The sequence below is a fragment of the Caretta caretta genome, chromosome 5 (assembly GCF_965140235.1).
Source record: "Caretta caretta isolate rCarCar2 chromosome 5, rCarCar1.hap1, whole genome shotgun sequence".
NCBI classification, from domain to species: Eukaryota; Metazoa; Chordata; order Testudines; family Cheloniidae; genus Caretta; species Caretta caretta.
This window is the reverse complement of record NC_134210.1, coordinates 137,483,696-137,491,356: the sequence shown is the minus strand read 5'-3', so window position 1 is coordinate 137,491,356 and position 7,661 is coordinate 137,483,696. Positions and strand designations below refer to the sequence as shown.

The 7,661-nt window shown below is 50.1% G+C and overlaps 1 non-coding gene across 1 annotated transcript; it reads right to left on the bottom strand.

Annotated features, from left to right (window-relative positions):
- Positions 1-7,378: 7,378 nt before the first annotated feature.
- TRNAS-AGA (transfer RNA serine (anticodon AGA)) lies at positions 7,379-7,460 on the bottom strand. The gene has a single exon. It is a non-coding gene; the product is annotated as a tRNA-Ser (tRNA).
- Positions 7,461-7,661: the final 201 nt, after the last annotated feature.

Below are 7,661 nucleotides of genomic sequence, written 5' to 3'. Positions count from 1 at the left end.
GCTAAATGCAGTGCCTTGCATAATGACAGGTTTCAGAGTAACAGCCGTATTAGTCTGTATTTGCAAAAAGAAAAGGAGTACTTGTGGCACCTTAGAGACTAACCAATTTATTTGAGCATAAGCTTTCGTGAGCTACAGCTCACTTCATCGGATGCATACTGTGGAAAGTGTAGAAGATCTTATTATATACACACAAAAAAAGCATGAAAAAATACCTCCTTCCACCCCACTCTCCTGCTGGTAATAGCTTATATAAAGTGATCACTCTCCTTACAATGTGTATGATAATTAAGGTGGGCCATTTTCAGCACAAATACAGGGTTTAACAAGAACGTCTGGGGGGGGGGGTAGGAAAAAACAAGGGGAAATAGGCTACCTAGAGACAGAGGATGTGGAAAAAGCTAATGTACTCAATGCTTTTTTTGCCTCTGTCTTCACTAACAAGGTCAGCTCCCAGACTGCTGCGCTGGGCATCACAAAATGGGGAAGAGATGGCCAGCCCTCTGTGGAGATAGAGGAGGTTAGGGACTATTTAGAAAAGCTGGACGTGCACAAGTCCATGGGGCCGGACGAGTTGCATCCGAGAGTGCTGAAAGAATTGGCGGCTGTGATTGCAGAGCCATTGGCCATTATCTTTGAAAACTCATGGCGAACCGGGGAAGTCCCGGATGACTGGAAAAAGGCTAATATAGTGCCAATCTTTAAAAAAGGGAAGAAGGAGGATCCTGGGAACTACAGGCCAGTCAGCCTCACCTCAGTCCCTGGAAAAATCATGGAGCAGGTCCTCAAAGAATCAATCCTGAAGCACTTGCATGAGAGGAAGGTGATCAGGAACAGCCAGCATGGATTCACCAAGGGAAGGTCATGCCTGACTAATCTAATCGCCTTTTATGATGAGATTACTGGTTCTGTGGATGAAGGGAAAGCAGTGGATGTATTGTTTCTTGACTTTAGCAAAGCTTTTGACACGGTCTCCCACAGTATTCTTGTCAGCAAGTTAAGGAAGTATGGGCTGGATGAATGCACTATAAGGTGGGTAGAAAGCTGGCTAGATTGTTGGGCTCAACGGGTAGTTATCAATGGCTCCATGTCTAGTTGGCAGCCGGTATCAAGTGGAGTGCCCCAAGGGTCGGTCCTGGGGCCGGTTTTGTTCAATATCTTCATAAATGATCTGGAGGATGGTGTGGATTGCACTCTCAGCAAATTTGCGGATGATACTAAACTGGGAGGAGTGGTAGATACGCTGGAGGGGAGGGATAGGATACAGAAGGACCTAGACAAATTGGAGGATTGGGCCAAAAGAAATCTGATGAGGTTCAATAAGGATAAGTGCAGGGTCCTCCACTTAGGATGGAAGAATCCAATGCACCGCTACAGACTAGGGACCGAATGGCTAGGCAGCAGTTCTGCGGAAAAGGACCTAGGGGTGACAGTGGACGAGAAGCTGGATATGAGTCAGCAGTGTGCCCTTGTTGCCAAGAAGGCCAATGGCATTTTGGGATGTATAAGTAGGGGCATAGCGAGCAGATCGAGGGACGTGATCGTTCCCCTCTATTCGACATTGGTGAGGCCTCATCTGGAGTACTGTGTCCAGTTTTGGGCCCCACACTACAAGAAGGATGTGGATAAATTGGAGAGAGTCCAGCGAAGGGCAACAAAAATGATTAGGGGTCTAAAACACATGACTTAGAATCATAGAATATCAGGGTTGGAAGGGACCTCAGGAGGTCATCTAGTCCAACCCCCTGCTCAAAGCAGGACCAATCCCCAATTAAATCATCCCAGCCAGGGCTTTGTCAAGCCTGACCTTAAAAACTTCTAAGGAAGGAGATTCCACCACCTCCCTAGGTAACGCATTCCAGTGTTTCACCACCCTCCTCGTGAAAAAGTTTTTCCTAATATCCAACCTAAATCTCCCCCACTGCAACTTGAGACCATTACTCCTTGTTCTGTCATCTGCTACCACTGAGAACAGTCTAGAGCCATCCTCTTTGGAACCCCCTTTCAGGTTGTTGAAAGCAGCTATCAAATCCCCCCTCATTCTTCTCTTCCGCAGACTTATGAGGAGAGGCTGAGGGAGCTGGGATTGTTTAGCCTGCAGAAGAGAAGAATGAGGGGGGATTTGATAGCTGCTTTCAACTACCTGAAAGGGGGTTCCAAAGAGGATGGCTCTAGACTGTTCTCAATGGTAGCAGATGACAGAACGAGGAGTAATGGTCTCAAGTTGCAGTGGGGGAGGTTTAGATTGGATATTAGGAAAAACTTTTTCACTAAGAGGGTGGTGAAACACTGGAATGCGTTACCTAGGGAGGTGGTAGAATCTCCTTCCTTAGAGGTTTTTAAGGTCAGGCTTGACAAAGCCCTGGCTGGGATGATTTAACTGGGAATTGGTCCTGCTTAGAGCAGGGGGTTGGACTAGATGACCTTCAGGGGTCCCTTCCAACCCTGATATTCTATGATTCTATGATTCTATACCTTGCATAATGACTAAGCCACTCCCAGTCTCTATTCAAGCCTAAGTTAATTGTATCCAATTTGCAAATGAATTCCAATTAAGCAGTTTCTCGCTGGAGTCTGGATTTGTAGTTTTTTTGTTGTAAAATAGCGACTTTCATGTCTGTAATCGCATGACCAGAGAGATTGAAGTGTTCTCTGACTGGTTTATGAATGTTATAATAAGATCTTCTACACTTTCCACAGTATGCATCCGATGAAGTGAGCTGTAGCTCACGAAAGCTTATGCTCAAATAAATTGGTTAATCTCTAAGGTGCCACAAGTACTCCTTTTCTTTTTGCGAATACAGACTAACACGGCTGTTACTCTGAAACTTCTCTTCTGGGGGACACAAGAGTGTCTGACCCAGAAGGAAGCCCAGAGAGGGAAGCCCAGATGGAAGGTGAGGGGGGGCCAGAGAGTCCGTCCACCTTTTGTAGGGAGGATCTTTCTCATGACAGACCCCTCTCCTGTGGATCAGGTCAGAGGGGAAAACTGGGGGTCAGATCTCCGAAGGAGAGTCCTCGAGGTCAGGCAGACCTCTGGGTAAAGGGATTGGGGACTCCCATCCTATTGCTGCCCATTCCACCGGGGTCGTGTATAAGCCAGGAAAATGTGCCACAATATCAGGACCACTCGCCCTCTTTGCTTCTCTGCAGCTGCTCACTCCCTCTCCTTTGCTGTCTCTGCTCCCCTTGACTGTCTCGGCACCTGGCCCCACAGGGCTTCCTTCCAGCTGGAGACTCTGTTTTCTAGGCCTGCTCCTGTGGATAGGAGCCTCTCTCCTGATTCCTAAGGACTCCACAGGAGAAAGGGGCTTCTCCAGGAAATTGCCACTGCTTCTGGGAATCTATGCTGCTCTAGACACCATCAGAAATCTTTTGGCTCCTCATGCAGAAGGCAACTGGAAAGCTGAGTGCCCATCCAGGGGCTTGAATCCTGGACCCTCAGATTAAGAGCCTGATGCTCTACCAACTGAGCTAGTTGAAAGCATCTACCCTTCTCCCACAAGAGCAAGTAGGCAGGCAGGCAAAAGAGAAGCAAAAGAAAAAAAAAGTCCCACCAACCCTTCGTCTTTTTCTCCTCAGCCACTGCCTATCAGCAGGATTCTTCCTCCTCTGAAATCAAATCTCTGCACCTCTACAGTCCGCTGCACCCCAGTCCCCCATGCTTCCTCCCCTGGAGGGAAGACTCACGCTTGCACAACTGGAGACAGGGGAGCTGGGCATATTGAGCTCAGGGCTTTGTCGCAGGCTACTATAAGTCCAAGAAATCCATGGAGATTTGAACTCAGACTGCAGGGTTCAGAGTCCTGACTGTTTGACCAGGGACCAGATTGCATTGTGCTGTTTGGGCACCTATGAGCTGCACCTGGCAGGCTAGCACTCTGCACTCACAGGTGCTCTCCAGTTGCTTCCCCTCTCCAAACCGTCTCTCCTCTGCTGTCTCTAGTGTGCGCTCTCTCCCCGCTAGGCTTTATGAGCCCCCGTTGCCCTAGAATGTGACTTTCCTGCCTGTTGTTGCCTGATCTTTGGATTGTGTATTAATTATATAGATTACTTAAGAATCCCCAGTTATCACTTCAAGGATTGACAGGTTCTTCTCCCAAAATCAGACCCTGTATTATTTAACTTATTCTGTAGTTGGGAACCCTGATGTGCACAGTTACAACACTCACACTATAGGAACTCTTTTATATTTAATATAGTTTATTAATACGTTTAGCACAGTCACAAACACCCCAACTTAACAAGATAGATAGAGAATGTACATCTGCACTTCCATATGCTCACACCATCCCTTGTAGAACAATCTGAAGTGTTAACCATCATCTTCCTCATCACCATCACCTTCCCCATCATCACCAGTGGCATCATTCTGGCCCCTCCCAAGGACTACATCTCCTTCTCCCGCTGCCCCTAGGCCAGGATGCCACTTTTATAATACGTTACGCTGACGCCGTTATGTTTGATGCATATTCGGTAGGGGATTTTTCCCCTTTTCCTTATTTGCATTTCCTCACTTCACTAATGTTGGAGTGTCTTTTCCCTGTAGGTTAGTATATTATTGATCTCAACTTATTATCATAGACATCAATTGGTCACCCTAGCCGTTTTGTGGTTAGGTGTCACATTTGTTATTTCTGTCCTAACCGGTTATTGCGGGTTTTTCCACGTTGTGGTGTACCTGTTAAGTTTAAAAGGGTATGAACTTAGGAAAGCCCCTCGGCCAGCCTGCTTTAACACATCATATGTGGACCTTATGCTTTAACTCATCACCATCTATCTGGGTGAAAGGTCCCAGACATATGTATGCAGACTTTGCCTTAGCTCAACATACAGGACATGGCCTGTAAGTCCCTTGCGGCGTTACAATCAAACTACTTTAATATAAACCTCTTATAACCTATTATAATAAAACAAATAACCAGACCATAAGGCAATAAGAAATCCATAAGAAAAGATATGTAGGCAAGGAAGCAGGTTAGCCCTATAGGCTACAGCCTAGACTCTGAGTTGCATCAGGTGGGGCCACTGGCTACCAGGCTTCCATCCAAGTGCGCAGGGCCCAGGGCAGGGAGTGTTACTGATTTAGGAACCTCCCTGTGCCAAGAGGGGACCTGGTGACCGGAGCTGCTGTGGTTGTGTGAGAGACCAAAGGGCACCTCCATTCTGGGATGGAGGGGTCTGGCCTGCAGGCACAATTGCCTTTACGTTGGGCAGTTTTCTGGCAACCCTGCACAGAAGGGGCTGCAGCTGGCAGCAGCTTAAACCTCTTCCCCCCTGCTGCGCTAGGCACGGTTTGGATAAATGCAATGTCCATGTTTCATAGAGGCTCTTGGTGCCTTGATCGGAAGAGCAGCGCAGCTGGGAAGCACTGAACTGGCTCCGTGTTTTCTGTTTGCAGGGTCGGTCCCAGGAGATTAGAGAGACAAAATGGGGGTCAACTTCTGCTGGGGAGAGACAAGCCTTCAAGCTCCACAGAGCTCGTCCTCAGGCCCTTGTCTCTCTCCCCAACAGAAGTTGGTCCAATAAACGATATGACCTCCCCCGCCTTGTGTCTCGGTGCTTTCTGCTCCCACGGGCGTGGCTGGGAAGGGTCACAGGGCTCAGCAGGCTCAGGGAGTAACATCAGCCCCATTGGAGACAGGAGTGGAGCAAACCTCACAATCCGTGTGGTCACTGCAGGTCTGTCCAGCTGCCCCCTCCTCCCTCAGTGTCAGTCATGCGGGGAGCCTGTCTGCCCCCTCCTCAGCTACAGTCCCCTGGGCAGGGCCAGTCAGTTGGGGTGTGTCCCAGCAGCCCCCTGCTCACTCCCACGTGGAGCCCAGATCTGGGTGAACTGGGCCTCTGGTTTGTTTGATCCCTGAGGGGTTTTCTGAGTTCAAATTGGGACCCCAAGTTTCTCCTCACTTGAGGAAATCCCTGTGAAAACTCACCCTTTCCGAGTGTCTTTTTCACTCCCTCTGCCAGAGACGTTCCCCATTCTTTCAAGTCCAGTGTGAGGAGAGGGGCAGAGAGAGGGGAGGTTTCAGGCTGCTGGGTTAGGGCAGGATTGCTGCTATTAATTGCCAGAACCTGCTAATTCTGAGGAACAAGCAGGGGGAAAGGGGCAGAGATACAGAGTCAGGGAGTGAAATGGAGAAAATACAGGAAGAATTTCTAGCAAGGGCGAAGTGTAATTAACAGAATCCAGAATATTCCCTGCATGTTGTATTACTCTGGGCCTGATTCTCTTCCGCACTGACGACCCTTTCCCTGCCTCTGGCCGTGTCTAGAGGGCTTTATGCCACTGTCGAGCCCCTTTACACCGCCGTGAAGGTAAAGGTGTTATGTCGTCTTAGTGCAAACAAGAATCAGACCCACCCTGGGTGTCCAATGACCCCTCCGCACACCCAGGGTCTGTTTTTCAAAGGCTCTGAGCACCCACAGCTCTAAGTGAAGTCAGTGGGAGCTGCTGGCATCCAGCACTTCTGACAATCAGGTGCCCAGTGCTTGTTCCATCCAGGGCTCTGGAAGCATTTAATACTCTCGGGGGCACGGGGGCACACGTGGCTCTGTTTGGGGAGGCTCACACACAGATGCCAGAAACTCTCTAGAAGTTGGGGGGCCACCGGCGCTTAGATCGTGGCCCTGCCACCAAGGCCCCACCCCATGTCATTGTCTTCCCCTGAGGCCCCTCCCTCACTCTGGCACTTACTGCCCAATCCCCCGAGGCCCCCCCACTCTTCACTCCTCTCCGCCCCCTCCCCCGACACCCTCCTACCTGCCCCCCCCCGCTCCTCTCTCTCTCTTCCCCCAAGACTCCACTCAGCCCCTGCTTGCTCCTCTCTGCCCCTTTCCTGTAAGGGGGGGCTACCAGGGGAGCCATGGGGCCAGGCCCCCATCTCTTTTTTCTGCCTTAGGTGAGCAGGTGGCAACAGGTCCTTGGGGAAGGAGACAGGGCAGGAAGATGTGCAGTGGGGAATGGGAAGAGGCAGAGCATAAGTGGTGCCCCCATTTCTCTGGAGCTTCGCTTCCAGCGCTGGGAAGGTGACAATGGGCCCACGTGCCTCCAGAGGGGTGACCCGCCCCACACCCCCAGCAGCTCAGCCTCCCCTGGCCTCTTAGATGTGCTGCCCATGCTCAGCTCCTTCCACACTCTAGAGAGACGCAGCACCCAGGGGTAGGACTGAGCCATGGGGCACGAGGTGAGTGGCAGAGGCTCCGGGAGCTGAGAGTTTGCCTCGGACCCCTCAGGGACTCAGCGTGAGGCACCATCCCAGGCATCTCTATGCAAGGAGCAGAACAGGGTTTACTTGGGGTGCAGAGCGTATTGAGAGCATCTCAGAGGTTTGTAGAGATGTATTGCCCTGGTTAGCAAGTGTGGCTAGAACACAGGCCTCGCTGTGAGCAGGATTTGAACCTGTGCAGGGAAACCCTATTGGATTTCTAGTCCAACACTTTAACCAGTCGGCCATCACAGCTTTGAGCCCAGCAATGCCCCAAGGCCAGAGAAACAGGTAAACAATCACAATGCCCAGGCCTGAAGTCATCTGAAATACAGAATTCAAACAGCAAACCTGGCTCTCAAAGCACAGGGGGAATTTATGGGTCTCATTGTTTAGCCATGTGGTTAAGCATCAAACCAACCCCCTCCTGTGGGGTCTGTAATTATTGCTCTCCCC